At 46.5% G+C, this 15,866-nt stretch overlaps 1 protein-coding gene across 2 annotated transcripts in view; it reads left to right on the plus strand.

Moving 5' to 3' along the window:
• The window catches only part of Wdr25 (WD repeat domain 25), a 135,172-nt gene that overhangs the window by 4,792 nt on the left and 114,514 nt on the right, over positions 1-15,866 (plus strand). The window lies entirely within an intron of this gene.

The raw sequence follows: 15,866 nt of genomic DNA on the forward strand, positions 1-15,866 counted from the left end.
TAATGAGCTGTGATGTTCATCTTGCTTCACCTTGAACTCTGGTATGGAATGATCAGAACTTGACTTTTGATAATCTAGCTTTGGAGACTTATTTATTTATTTATTATCGAGACAGGGTTTCTCTGTGTAGCCTTGGCTGTCCTAGAACTAGCTGTGTAGACCAGGCTGGCCTCAAACTCACAGGGATCCTCTTGCCTCTGCCTGCTGAGAGCTAGGGTTAATGGCGTGTGCCACCTCCCTCTCCCCCCCCCCCAGCCTATTTATTTATTGATTGACACAGAGTCTCTCTTTGTAGCTCTGACTGTCTTGGAACTTGCTATATAGACCAGGCTGGCTTTGAACTCACAGAGACATCTGCTTCTGCCTCCCCTCTGCTGTGTTTCAAAGGCTTGCATCACCACACCCAGCTAGCTTTCGAGATCTTTAAGTCAAACAACAACAAACAAGTCTGGGGAGATGGCTTGGTCAGTAAAGTGATTGCCTTGCAAGTATGAAGGCTTGAGTTTGGGTCCCTGGAATCTAAGTAAAAAGTCTGGCAGGGTGGCATGCACCAGGTGGGTCCCTGGAAGTTCAGAGGCCAGAGAGTCTGGTCTATACAGCAAAGTTCCAGGCCAGTGAGAGAGCCTATCTCAAACACAGGATGGAAGGACATGGGGGGCTGTCTTCTTACCTTCACATGTGTGCCATGCATGGTGTGCATGTACATACACAGATGTACAGACACACACACACATACACACACACAGATACACATAGACACACAGACACACACAGACCTAAACACACAGACACACAGACATACACACGTGCACACACACAGATACACATAGACACACAGATACATAGACACAGAGACATACACAGACACACAGAAGCATACACACAGATACACAGACACACCCAGACATACAGACACACAGATACACACACACAGATAAACACACAGACACAGAGACATACACAGACACATAGAAGCATACACACAGATACACAGACACACCCAGACATACAGACACACAGACATACATCGACACACACAGACAGACATACACACAGACATACACAGACATTCACAGATGCACACAGACACACAGAAATACACAGATCACCCAGACACACACACACAGATACATACATACAGACATACACACAGACGCACAGAGACACATAGAGACATACAGACAGTCACAGACACACAGAAACACACAAATATACAGACACACCTAGACATACAAACAGTTACAAACAGAGGCACACACACACAGACATATACACAGATACACAAAGACACACAGACATTCAGACACACAGATACACAAGACACAGACACACAGTTACACACAGACACACACAGATACCCATATAGACACATACACATAGACAAACACAGACACACAGATACACAAAGACACACAGACATACAGATACACAGATACATAAAGACACAGACACACACAGTTACACATGGACATACAGACACACACAGACACAGAGGAGACACAGACACACAGACATCCAGATACATGCACATTCATACACAGATATACAGACACACACAGATACACCTAGACACACACAGACAGGCACACAGACACACTGACACATACAGACATACACAGATATACAAAGACACACACAGATGCACATAGATGCACAGACACCCAGACACAGATACACACAGACACAGAGAGACACAGGCAGACACAGACACATAGACATACAGAGACACACACACAGATACATGTACACACATATAGACATACAGACACACAGATACACCTAGACACATATAGACAGGCACACACAGACACACACACGTACATACAGACATACACAGATGCACACAGACACACAGAAACACACACACAGATACACCCAGACAAAAGACACACAGACACACACAGATACACATACAGACACACACAGATAAACACACACAGACATACACACAGATTCACAAAGACACAGACATATACAGACATATACACAAATACAAAGACACAGACATACAGACACACAGATACACCCACAGACACAGAGACACACAGTTACATACAGACACACACAGATACTCACAGACAGAGACATAGATAGACACACAGACATACAGAGACACACACACAGATACATACACACATATACACAGATACACACATACAGACACACACAGATACACACAGACAGGTACACACAGACACACAAAGACATACAGAGAGACACAACAGGTACAGACACAGACATACACACAGACACAAGCACACACATATATACAGATACACACAAAAACACACACAGATACAAACACAGACATACACACAGACACACACAGATATTCATAGACACAGAGACACAAACATATACAAAAGACAGACACACACAGACACACACACAGATATACAAAGACACACAGATACTACAGACACAGACAAACACACATAGACACAGATACAGAGACACACAGATACACACAGGAACACACACAGACACACAAAGACATACAGACACACACAGAAACACACACAGACATACACACAGACACAAGCACACACAGATACATGCAGACACACAAAGACACAGATATAGACACAGACATACACACAGACACACACAGATATACAGAGACACAGAGACACAAACATAAACAAAAGACAGACACACACAGACACACACACACAGATACACAAAGGCACACAGACATACACACAAAGACACAGACATGCAAAGACACACACAGACATTGAGACACACAGATACACACAGAAACACACGCAGACACACACACAGATATAAACACAGACATAGGCACATACAGATATATAGACACAGACACACAAAGACACACACAGACATACAGATACATACACACAGACATAGAGACACACAGAAACACAGACACACACATATACAAACACACAGATACACAACACACAGGCACACACAGATATACAGAGACACACACAGAGACACAGACATATACAAAAGACAGATACACACAGATACACAAAGACACACAAATACAGACACAAAGACACACAGACATACACACATAGACGCAGACACTCAAAGACACACACAGACATACAGATACATTCACACAGACATAGAGACACACAGAAACACAGATACACACACACACACAGATACAGGCACACACAGATATATACAGACACAGACACACAAAGATACACACAGATACACAAAGAAACACACACACACACAGATACAAACACACAGATACCCAGAGACACACAGACACAGGCACACACAGACACACAGACACAGACACACAAAGACATACAGACACAGACGCAGACACAGAAAGAGACATACACAGACACACAGACACAGGCACATACAGATATATACAGACACACACAGAGACACAGACAGATACAGACACACAGATACACAAAGACATACAGACACACACACAGATAAACAGACACAGGCACACACAGAGACACACACAGATACAGACACAGACATACACATACACACACACACACAGGCACACACAGATATACATAGACACACACAGAGATTCAGACATATACAAAAGACAGACGCACACAACAGATACAGACACAGACACACAAAGACACACACACAGATACACATAGACACACAGACACACTTAGACCAGATACACAGACACACCCAGACATATATACACACAGATACACACACACAGAGAGATACACACAGACATACAGATGCACATAGTCACACAGATATATGCACAGGCACACAGACACACACACAGATACACAAAGACATACAGATACACAAAGACACACAGACACAGACATACACACAGACACAAGCATACACAGATATATACAAGCATACACAGAGACACAGACAGATACAGACACAGGCATATACACAGACACACACACACAGGCACACAGATATACATAGGGACACAGAGACACAGACATATACAAAAGACAGACACACCCACAGATACAAAGACACACACACACACAGATACACACAGACACACATAGACACACATAGACATACAGACATACACAAACACACACAGACTCACAGATACACAAACACACCCAGACATATACACACACAGATATACACACACAGACACATACAGACACACACAGACACACACACAGATACACAAAGACACACAGACACACAGATGCACATAGTCACACAGATGTGCACATACAAGCACACACACAGACACACAAAGACATACAGATACACACAGACACACACAGATACAGACAGACATACACACAGACACAAGCACACTCAGATTCAGATATATACAAGCATACACAGAGACACAGATATAGACACACACAGACACACACACACAGACACACACACAGGTACACACAGATACACATAGGGACATAGAGACACAGACATATACAAAAGACGGACACACACAGACACAGACATACACACACACACAGATACAGACACACAGATATAGACACATACATACTGACATACACACACAGACTCACACAGGCACACATACATACAGTCACACAGACACACACAGACATACAGACATACACAAACACACACAGACTCACAGATACACAGACACACCCAGACATACAGATAAACAGATATACACACACACATGCACATAGTCACACAGATATATGCACATACAGGCACACACACACACACAGACGTACACACAGAAACACAGAAACACATAGACATACACACAGAAACACAGAAACACACAGATATACGCACAGACACAGACACACAAAGACACACACAGACATACAGATACACACACACAGACATAGAGACACACAGATACACACAGAAACACACACAGACACACACACAGATACAAGCACACAGACACCCAAAAACACACAGACACAGGCACACACAGACACACATCCACACACAGATACACACAGACATACAAAGACATACAGACACAGACACACATAGACACAGGTACACATAGATATATACAGACACACACACACACACAGATACAGACACATACAGATGCACACACACACAGATACACACAGACATAAACACAGACACACAGACACAGACACACAAAGACACACACAGACATACAGATACATACAGACACAGAGACACAGATACACACAGAAACCTACACACAGACACACACAGATACAAACACACAGGCGCACACAGATATATACAGACACACACAGAGACACAGACAGATACACACAGACACAGACACACATGCACAGACACAGGCACAGACACATACAGACATAGACACAGACAGACACACACAGACACAGACACACATGCACAGACACACACAGACACAGACTCACACAGACAAAGACACACACAGGGAGAGAGAAACAGGTAGGAAAGACAGATGTTCTATTGGTTGTGGTGTCAGAGAAATTAGACATCTGTTTCCAGAGGATGCAGGGCGTGCACCGACTTTATTTATTTATTTATTTATTTATTTATTTATTTATTTATTTATTTATTTATTTATTTATTTCGAGGCCTCTCACTGTGTGGCTAGTTCTGGTTGGCCTGGAACACTCTATGTAGACCAGACTGGCCTTAAAGGCAAGGAGATGTGCCTGCCTCTGCTTTCTAAGTGCTATGTGATATATTTAACTCCAGCCTATAATTCCAGGTTTGGCCAGTAGAACAAATAAGCTATGGAGGCCAAATATTGATATTTACTGAGTGGCTCCAGGTAACCCTGACTAGCTGAGCTCCAAGCCTCCTGGGAAGACCATGGCTTCCAGCAGCATGCACAGAGAGCTAGTTTCTGCCCAAGTGGGCCTCCCTCTGAGTCCAGCCAAGAGGGACACTCATACTTGTGACACAAGATCTCTTAAGAAATGTGTTTTAAAAAGCATCATGGCATGTGGGCTGGGGGAATGGATCAGTCAGTAAAAGTGCCTGCAAATAAATACAAAGACCCGAGCTTGATTCCCAGAGTCCCCATAAAAATGTGGGTGCTACTTAAGATCCCAGTGCTAGGTAGGTGGATCTTGGGGCTCTCTGGCCAGCCAGCTTAGCTTATGTGGTGAGTTCCAGGTTGGCAAGAGACCCAGTCTTAAAAAAACAAGGGTGGTAACTGTCCTAATCTGTGGCTGTGATGAATACCATGACAAAAGCAAGTCAGGGAGGAGGGGCTTATCTGGTGTTCACTTCCACATTTACACTTCTGTCCTTGAAGGAAGTCAGGACAGGAACTCACATAGGGCAGGAACCCGGAGGCCGGAGCTGAAGCAGAGGACACAGAGGGGTGCTGCCTACTTTTTACTGGCTTGCCCATCATGACTTGCTCATCTTGCTTGTTAGACCACCAGCCCAGGGATGGCCCCCCAAAATGGGCTGGTCCCTACCCCATCAATCACTAATTAAGAAAACGCCACCCCCACCCCCCAGGCTTGTGTCAAGTTAACATAAAACTAGCCAGCACAGTGCCTGAAGACAACAGCTGAAGATGTCCTCGGACCTTAGCACGCATGCCCACACAAATGTACGTGCATAGCACATTCATGTACACAGACCTTGTACACACACAACTATGAAAACAAAAAGCACCTGTTGCTGAGCCGGACCCCACAGGAGCTCAGTAAGTGTTGGCCGCAGCCTACCCCATCCTTAGCATTGTAAAAACAACCTATCCAAGTCCTTTCATCTGAGGTTATGTTTTGAGCCTCAACCCATCAACCCAGGAGGCATTTTCTCACGTGAAGAGGGGAAGCCCCAAGTGCTTAGAAGTGAGCTGTGTCTGCAGGTAGTAGTTTTAGATGGACATTCACAGACCATGCTGAAACGCATGTGTGTGGCTCTAGCAAGGCCAAAGTGTTCCATTTCCAGCCGGGGTCCTGGCTTGTTGGAGCCAGGCTTTGGTGCTTCTGCGTATTGCTCTGTGCAGTCTGTGAGAGCGGTGTTCGGTGTTCCTGGGGAGGCTCATGACATCCTCGGACCTACCCAGAGCCCTGGCCTCTCAGTTCTCCATCCTGAGAGCCTGATGCACAGCAACCAGCAGGCGTGGGGTCTCTCTGAGGGTTTCAGCCGGGCCCAGGCTCCTGGCAGTGTGGCTGGCCCTGGAGTACACAGGATCGCTCCTGACTTTGAGCTCACCTGACTGCTGAATGTCTCTCTTTTTTTGTCCTTCCGTCTCTAGGGTCCTTCCCCTTTGCTTTTTGCTTGGCCAGTTGTTTCTACTGAACAGTCAAGACCCAGTTCAGAAAGGGACCAGTGAACAGTGCTTATCTAGCCCGTGGACGTGCATAGGGCAGTGTGCCAGGAACAGGAGCTACATCGAGCTGTTCTTCCTGTTGGGACCAGACAGTCGACAAGCTGCTTCTAGATCTAGCCTTCTGTCTTCCTGCACTCACCTGTTGTTTGAATGTAGAGGTCCCTGCCTTGAATGAGCCTGGAGGCAGGCTGGGCTCCTTCTCCTGCTCCTCGGTTCTGAGGATGAGGTGGTCCTCACAGGGCAGAGAGGGCTGCTGCATATGCCCTTGGTAAGGCCCCAGGGTTTTCCATGGCACAAATACCTACATGTGCTGTGTCCACAGTATCTAGTGTGCTTGTGGCTCCCGTTGGGAACTTAGCTGTGGTTCTAAAGTGGGTGCTGTAGTCATATCTCTAGGTCACTGGAGAGGGGAGCCCAAGCCAGCAAGAAAGTGGAGGGGGTTGTCATGACTATCCTGTCTCATGATGCTGCTTCAGAGAGATGAGATGTGCCCACCTGCCAACTACTATGCACTGATGGGAAGAGGCAGACCTGAGCCCTGTGGAGCTGGTCTTTACCGAAGCCCAGTAGCTCGACTGCCCTGGATCATTGCTGATGAGAAATTTCAGTTTCCTGAACAGACACTGTAGGTATCCCTGTTGTTTTTTGAGGTTTTGGGTGCTGGTGGCTTGAGTCCAGGAGCTTGTGCATGCAGGCAGATGCTCTATCACTGAGTTATATTCCCACCCCCATGAAGATTGTGTGTGTGTACACATGTGTGTGCAAGTGTGTGCATGTGTAGGTGGGCAACCTTGGGTATTGTTCTTCAGGTGTTCTTTTTGAGATAAGGTTTTTCATTGACTTGGAACTTGCCATGGAGGCTAGGTTGGCCAGCTGACATGTCCCAAGGATCTGCCTGTCGCTTTCCCCAATACTGGGGTTACAAGATTGTGTGAGTGTGCCTGGCTTTTTTGCATGAGTTCTGGGGATTGAACTCCAGTTCTGCTTGTAAAGCAAGCGCTTACAGCTTGAGTCATTTCTATTCCCCACCTCCTGACCATGATGACTTTATTTTTTAAATTGCTTACTTATTTATTGCATGGATGTGGGCACACGCATGCTATGGTACATGTGTAGAGGTCAGAGAATAATTTGGGGGAGTCCTTCTACTGTGTCATTTCTGGGGATTGGGCTTGGTAACAAATGCTTTTAATTGATGAGGCATTTTTTTCCTCATTTCAAAGATGGATGGATCAATCTTTCTCCCTCCCTCTCTCTCTTCCTCTCAAAGACAGCAAGCATCTCACTGTGTAGCCCAGGCTGGCCGTGGACTCATAAAGCTCTTCCTGTCTCTGTCTCCAGAGTGCTAGGACTAAAGGCATGCACCACCATGCTTCATGGTGGTTTTTAAAGGAGACTATGAGTTGGAGCCTTCCTTGGCTCTGGGTGTGGTGAAGATGAATGTGCCAGTATCGGTCATGGCCAGGAGAGGTCGCAGTTATCCTGCTTGGGATGACAAGCAGCCCAAGTTTAGGAGTGTGTTTAGGATGCTGTTGTGTGGCCTGTCTGTCCCCAGGAAGCGATGATGCTAGCTTGAGACTCTTTGGCAGTTAGAAAGCTTCAGGGACTGCCCCCACCCTTCTCTCTAGTCCTCTGAAAACATCCCAGGGATGGCCTCAGAGGGAGCGCACTGACTGGCTGCTAGGATCAGTGTCTCCTGTTCACCCTCTCACTCAGAAGTCTTGAAAATGAGGCTTCTAGAAGCCAGAGGTGAATGTTGAGTTGGACCCTGAGCAGAGACTTTAAGAAGATGTTCGACAGTTTCAGTGATTGAGGTGTGTAAACGGGGCTTTGAATAAGTTCTGATTGCACCGTGGATTGTAGGGAAAGACCCAGCAGACACACATAACCGCTTCCACCCCACAGGCTCTCATGTGTGACACCAGCGAGGGAGAAGCAGTTGCTGCTCAGCAGGCTGCAGGCCAACCCTCAGGCCTAACCTACAGGCCTAAGCCAGGACTTCATCCTGGACCCTCCATGTCCTTATCCATCTTCCCATCACAGCTCCTTGGTCCCTAAGGTTCACTGTGCATTCTGATCCATAGAGGAGGCTAACTGTGAGCACCTTGAGTGGGATCTCGCATGTGCTGCTGGCATCCAGGGTGCTGGGGTCTTGCTATCTAAGAGATTTACCCCCTTTCCTGCCATGTGGTGGTACAAGTTGATAGATGTAAGCTTTGTGGTGTCAGCAGCCACGCCAGACCCATTTTTATATTCTCTGAAGCATCTGGTATGAAATTTGGTACATGTTAAAGTGATCAAAGAAGATTTAAAGACATTTTCTGGATTTTACTGCCTTGCTTTAGGAAGATTTGTGCAAATGTGTGCAGAAATCCTACTCGCCTCTAGGGGGCACAGTAAGACTTACTATCTTTGGCTCATCTGAGCTTCTAGAATGTGGTAGAATCTTTGACTCACCAGAACATTTACTGAGATGATTTTTCTCCGGTCCGGAGCAGAACAACATGGTCCATCTGACTGACGTAAAGAGCCAGTCTTTCATCGCCTTAAAGCTCAGCTTCCGAGTCAGAGACTTCAACTAGGCATATTACAGTGGAAAGATATGTATTCTAATATGCTCTAAATGTTCTGTGAGCTGTAAAATATGCTTATATTAGTTTTGAAAAATTTGCAGCCAGAGCAATTAAGTAAAATAAAACAATGAGTCACAGCCCCTGCACCGCTGCTCTGTTGTCTCAGACAGCGATCCTTCCTGCCCTCTGCTGTGAGCTTCGCGCTTTCTTGGCTGTAATCCCAGCACACATACCCTTTCATGCTATCTTCTCATTTCCCGGTGAGCTCAGTCGGCTCTATGCGTTTGAACACCCACTGCACGTCAAGGTAGAACTCAGCCTTTAATGCCTTTTCTGAGGGAAAACGGCAAACAGGCGGCCTTGCCTGTCTGTCCATGCAGGAGCTGTGCCAGCCCCTCAGGGGACTACTTGCTGCCCCAGTATGCTTCCTGGGGCCCGAGTTCTTTCACAGGCAGCTCTGTACATAAAGCATGGGAGTTAGGTGTTGTTTATGTGCTTTATTTGTTTTAGAATTTTTTTTTTCAACAAGCTTCTTTAACATTAAAAAGCAAAGCAAAGCAAAGCAAAACTGATGCTTACTGGGAAAACCTTGCAGACGAAGATAAAGGGATACAAAGGAGAAACAGACATCGCTGATGCTACTAGTTTCACGGTCAGCAGTCAGTGCTCATCGCTGCCAGCCTGGCCTGGCTGCTGTGCCCCATGTATTGACACAATCCAGCTGTTTGCCAACAGATTTATCTTGTGTATGGTCTGTGGGACTGGCGTGTAGCTCAGAGGTGGAATGCTTTGTCTGTCAGGCACTAGGCCCGGGGTGCTGGGGTTCCATCCCCACCCCCAATCAAACCCCCCACCGAAAAGCTGTCCACAGATATTTTTTATGATGCTCTCATTCCTCGTGCTTGCCCTGGTCTCTTCTGTGTGGTTCCCTGTAGCTTCCGGAGTCCATTTGAAAGCAAGTAGTCCTGCAGAGATCTCCCTGTGCATAAATGCCATCTTTTCTGCTGCTTAATGTAGTGAAGATGGGCTCTGCACTATCGGCTTCAGCAGAAGGCCTGTATGTGGTAAATGGAACCTGAACGCTGGCGGACTTTCAGCGCAGCTCTCTATGCTCAGTACTGGCGTGAATTTTCGTAAGGTCACTTAGTCTTTCTGATCCCCAGGTGTCACTGGTAGAGTAGAGAGAATGCCTGTTGACAAGGACTGTTGCTGGAGATATGAAAAGAAACGATCTAGCCTAGTGCCTGGCATGAGTGAGAATTTCCTCCCTGGACCTGTATTGATTGGTTAAAACACAGTGTGCAAAAAAAAAAAAAAAAAGCACACCTCACCTAGGGTTTTCTGACTTAATGTAGCATCTGCTATTGTGAATCTCTTCATCGTTTGTTTTCGTGCAGAGTGATTTTAAAGAGTGTCATTCTCAGGGTCCCTGAAATGAAACCCTTTGAAATTTATGGGGCTTCTGTGGTGGTTGATATGCAGCCCTTTCAGCATTGTGCACCTGCCAGGCCCTGCCGAGGCCTGGCCCACTTGCCAGGCGCTCATGCGGACCACAGGGTGGTGAGTAGTTGCTTGACTCATGTCCGAGCCTCAGGCAGTGCTGGGGAAGCCATCTCACAGTTTAGGAGACCCAGGAGGGAGCTGTGTTGCCTCCCTCAGGCAAGCTGCATTCAGCAACAGCCAAAGGCCCTGTGATAGAGGTTGGTGACCCCAGCTGGGACCGCCTTGTGTGGAGCATCAGCTCTGTGGTGACCAGGGACACATGAGACAATGGGGAGGCAGCAGCTGGGCTGGGCCTACCACATGCTGCTAGGCAGTTTTTTTTTTTTTTTTTAAACACACTTTACCATGGGGCCTTGGGACTTGTTCCCAGTTACACAGCAGGTATAGGATGGAGGCAACACGGGGACCTGGTAGGCTACAGAGGCCGAGCAAAACCAGCAAGCTGTCCCCTCCTTCTCCTTCCATCTCTGGAAATGCCCAGTTGAAAAGCAAGCCCTTCTCCCAGATGGGCCGGGGCTTCACTCCTTGGCTCGGTCCTGTTAAGGGGCAGGAGGAGCAGAAATGATTTCCATGGCGGCTTGGATTTGCATTTTTATATATTACAGGGTCTTGCTGATTTATCATTGTTAGTGGATCTGATTATATTAGGGCATCTTGGATGTGCTTTGTAAAAAGTGATAGATTTCACATTCAACGACAAGGAATTTATGGATCCAAGTGCCAGAGCGAGGGTTTAGTTCAGTTTTGAAAGAATTATTCTTGATGGATTTTTACGAAATGAGATTGAGAAGTGATTTGATGCGTGGAGTAAGGAGTCGTGGAGCATTATGCAGATGATTGGCAATTTATTCCGAGCATGAGGCAAATCTGTTGGAAACGAGAGGCGCAGCTGGGGAGGAGGTGCGGGTTGTGGTGGTGGGCGTTTGGTATTTGGGGAGTGAATGATTAACAGTGCATCGAGGGTAATTAGGTGACGGCAAGGAGAGAAAATGTGTGTGCGTGTGTGTTTGTACACCAGCACATGCAGAGATCATCTGGTCCTTCTTTATCGGACAGAGACCTAGGGAGGGGTAGGCAGTCACTCTGGGTTTGTTCCTCTCTCCTCCCTCCCACCTTTCAGAGACGGTTGAGAGTTCTTGGAGCTATCCTTGAGGTGGTTTTAGGTGGTTGGCAGCCAGGCTGCAGAGCCTCTGGAAAGTTGTAAGCTTCTGGGCTGGAACTTTCTTTTCGTGGGAGGTGAAATGTTTCTGACACCCTTTTCCCTCAAGTGAAAGCCGAGATGAGTTTGAGGCCAATACACGAGACGCCTCCCGCTCGCTCTCTTGCTTTCTGAGAGTGTGGCTCTCGGAGCAAACCCGAGCTCACTAAAAGCTGACTAAAAGCACTGTGCTGACCCTGTGTTCTCTGCTCTCTGGGAACCTTTGTTGTTGAACTTGACTAGTCCCATGCACCAAGAGCAGCTCACGCACTGTGCTGCCAGAGAAAGCAGGGTGGCATGAAGGTGCCAGCTCTGTCCTCGGGGAGCAAGTCTCATCCAATCTCATCCTGTGTCATTAAGGGGAGAATAGAGCAATTTGGAAAAATGCTTTTAATGTAATTGAAAAATGCAGATTGCAAAATTGGCACATTTAGGAGTTGAGACAGTCTAGTGAATTATTTCTTTTTGCTTTTAAAACTTGGACACAGAAGACTCTGAAAGGAGCCTGTCTAGTGCCCAGTGATAGATAGCAAGGTCCTTTTGCTTCTTAGAAGGGGAGGTGTTTATATTTTATGTGCTTCACTATTAAAAAAATGGTCAAATTTTGGGAAGAAAATGGCAGAAATGGAACGAAGCTTTAGTGCTCCTGCTTGTGTGTGATGGCCGTGAGCATCTCAGCATCAGCATCTCTTTCTGGTCTCTTTCAGCAAGTATCGTCAGGTTTTAATCATACCATTGGCACTTTTTGTAACCCGCACCACAAAATTTTGATGTTAAAATATTTTGATAGCTAGAGGTGGTGGTATATGCCTATAATCTGAGCATTTGAGAGTCTGCAACGAGAAACAGTTTGAGGCTAGCCTGGGTACATAATCATACTCTGTCTCAAACAAGCAAAACTCCTCCACAAAAAATAACATTTCATAGTAGTGATTTCCCCTCAGTATTTCTAGGATTTTTCCCAGTGAAAGAAGAGACCGTGGGTCGTATGGCTCTTCAACTGTCTTCTACTGCTGCTTTTTGTCTGTGTTTATTTCTGAGTCGGGGCCTCACCCTGTACCCTAGACTGGTCTGGAATTCATTCAGTGGCCCACGTTGGCCCGGTGCATTGAACTCATGGCATTCCCTTTTGTCACAGCTTCCCGACTGCTGGGATTACAGATGTGTGCCACTCTGCACAGCTGCCACATCTTTCTCTTGTTCCATTGCACCGAGGGACAACAAGCAGGCGCAGGTGTCCCTAATGTGCCCTTCCTGTGTGTGCTAAGAGCATCAAGGTGTGGTAGCACTGTGAGAGTACCCTGCTGTCAGCCAGGATCCCCACCCCCCTCTGACAAGCTTCCTGAAGTGTCCGTATGTAGGTCGGGTGGGGTGGAAGGGCTTGTCTACAGTGAGCTTGCCTGAGGTGGTATGCTGCGTCCTCTACCCCTGTGTGTGTGTGGGACTCCTTTTAGTTAGTTTAGTTCCTTTTGGCTTAATTTCTCTCAGAGTGGTCTCTTATGTCCCAGGTGGACTCTCCTATAGACAGAGGTTTCTGTCCCGCCTGGTCCTGCAGCCGTGTAGTCCCAAAGGAACACGCAGAAGCTTACATTAATTATAACCTGTCTGGCCGATGGCTCAGGGTTAGGCCCTAGCTAACCATACTCTTCCCTGCTGTCGCCTCTTGTCATCGGTGCTGTGGCGGAGGAAGGGTCTCAGGGGCTTGGCATGCCCACTCCTGCCCCTCCCTCTTGTCATCTAGTTTCCCTTCCTCCCTCATGTCACCAGCGCGTCTCCCCTGGGCACACAGTCACAGCTTTCGTTTCTGTGGGTCCTCAGTGTTTGGCCGTGGCTCATACCGACGCCGGTGCACACAGTGACTATGTCTCCTTGTCCTGTATAGAGACAGAAAGATTACCTCCTCCCCAACACCTGCTGATTTAATGGCATCTCGTCTGAGGATCAGATGACTTCATTTATAGACAGCGTGGTCAGACTCAGGACCGGCACCTTGTGAATGCTCACTAAGCGGTTTGTCGTCCATTAATCTCCTGGGGTCTTCATGTCCCCCTTCTCCAGGCAATTTACATGCTAACAATATTGACCCTCATCATAACCCACCTCTCCTTCCCCCAGGTGGTGTCTGAGTTCTGGTGTTTCACTAGCCATTATTTATTTTTTTTTTTTTTAAGCAGAGAAACCCTGACATCTTTTGTAGTGCAGTGTGGAGCTCCCTTTGTGAGTGTTTAGCAGCTTTAGGCAGTGGCATGCCCACTCATTCCCTGATAGCTGATATATAGTCACCTATATTTGACCTTCATCTAGCTGTGATTAGCTTGAGCCAGTTTCAATTCTCGTCACTGGGTCCCAGGCAGGCCACATGGCACACTGTGATGAATGTGTGCTGGGTGCCAGGGATCGATCAGCATATTAAGGAGCCACGCCGCCGTCCACACCAGCCCTGCTTCGTGACGCTCCCTCCCCCACACCAACACTGGCGCCTAATGATTTAAAACGACCTTCCCATCCAGTTCATTCTGTAGGGCACAAGTACACCATGACTTTCCAAACCTTGCCTCAAAAAATGTTTTTTGACCCTAAAACAAATATACACACCACACTGTAGATAAACTGGAGGTGTTAAAGGAGTAAAAAGGACACTGTCTCCTTTGGAGGCCGTAATCGTAGACTTTTAGCTTATTTCCATCTAGTCGTAGAAATAATTCGATGCGGTTGCATTCTAACTATGAACTACCCCACCGCCCTGTAGCTGTAGCTTGGAATGCTGTAATTTATTGCAATGGTTTTCAGTGTGATCTGAAAACCTCAGGGGTCCTCAGGACCCTTCAAGAGGGTCAAAACTATTTTCATAATCACACCTAGAAGTTATTTGCCTTTTCTACTCTCATTCTCTCAGGAGTGTAAATGGACTTTTCCAGAGGCTGCATGATAGACGCTGTTGCCATAGATTAAATACCGAAGCCGATGTGAAAGCTCAGCTGTCTTGTATTAAGCCAGGCAATAATAAGACACACAAAATGTAAACAGTGCCTTCTCACTAATTTTCTTTATGCTGTGAAGACTCTAGTTATTTTTTTATAAGAAATACATTATTTATGTTAACAAGTGATGGGTTTATTATTGCTAATTCTACACAAGTTAGGAAATATTTTCAAATGTCCTGTTTTCATTGCTGATGTGCTAACCATCGGAGCTGTCATGTACATAACCAACAGCCCTCTGGGGCCCTTAGTTGTTCTGGGCAGTGTGGGGGAGACCAGAAGGTTTGACAAGCGTAGTCTGAAGTAACTTGCCATCTCATTTGGGGGATGTAACTGACTGAGTAGGAATGACATCCTGTCCCAGCTCTGGGGCAAGT

Source organism: Phodopus roborovskii, unplaced genomic scaffold (genome assembly GCF_943737965.1).
Source record: "Phodopus roborovskii unplaced genomic scaffold, PHOROB, whole genome shotgun sequence".
In the NCBI taxonomy this organism is placed as follows: Eukaryota; Metazoa; Chordata; class Mammalia; order Rodentia; family Cricetidae; genus Phodopus; species Phodopus roborovskii.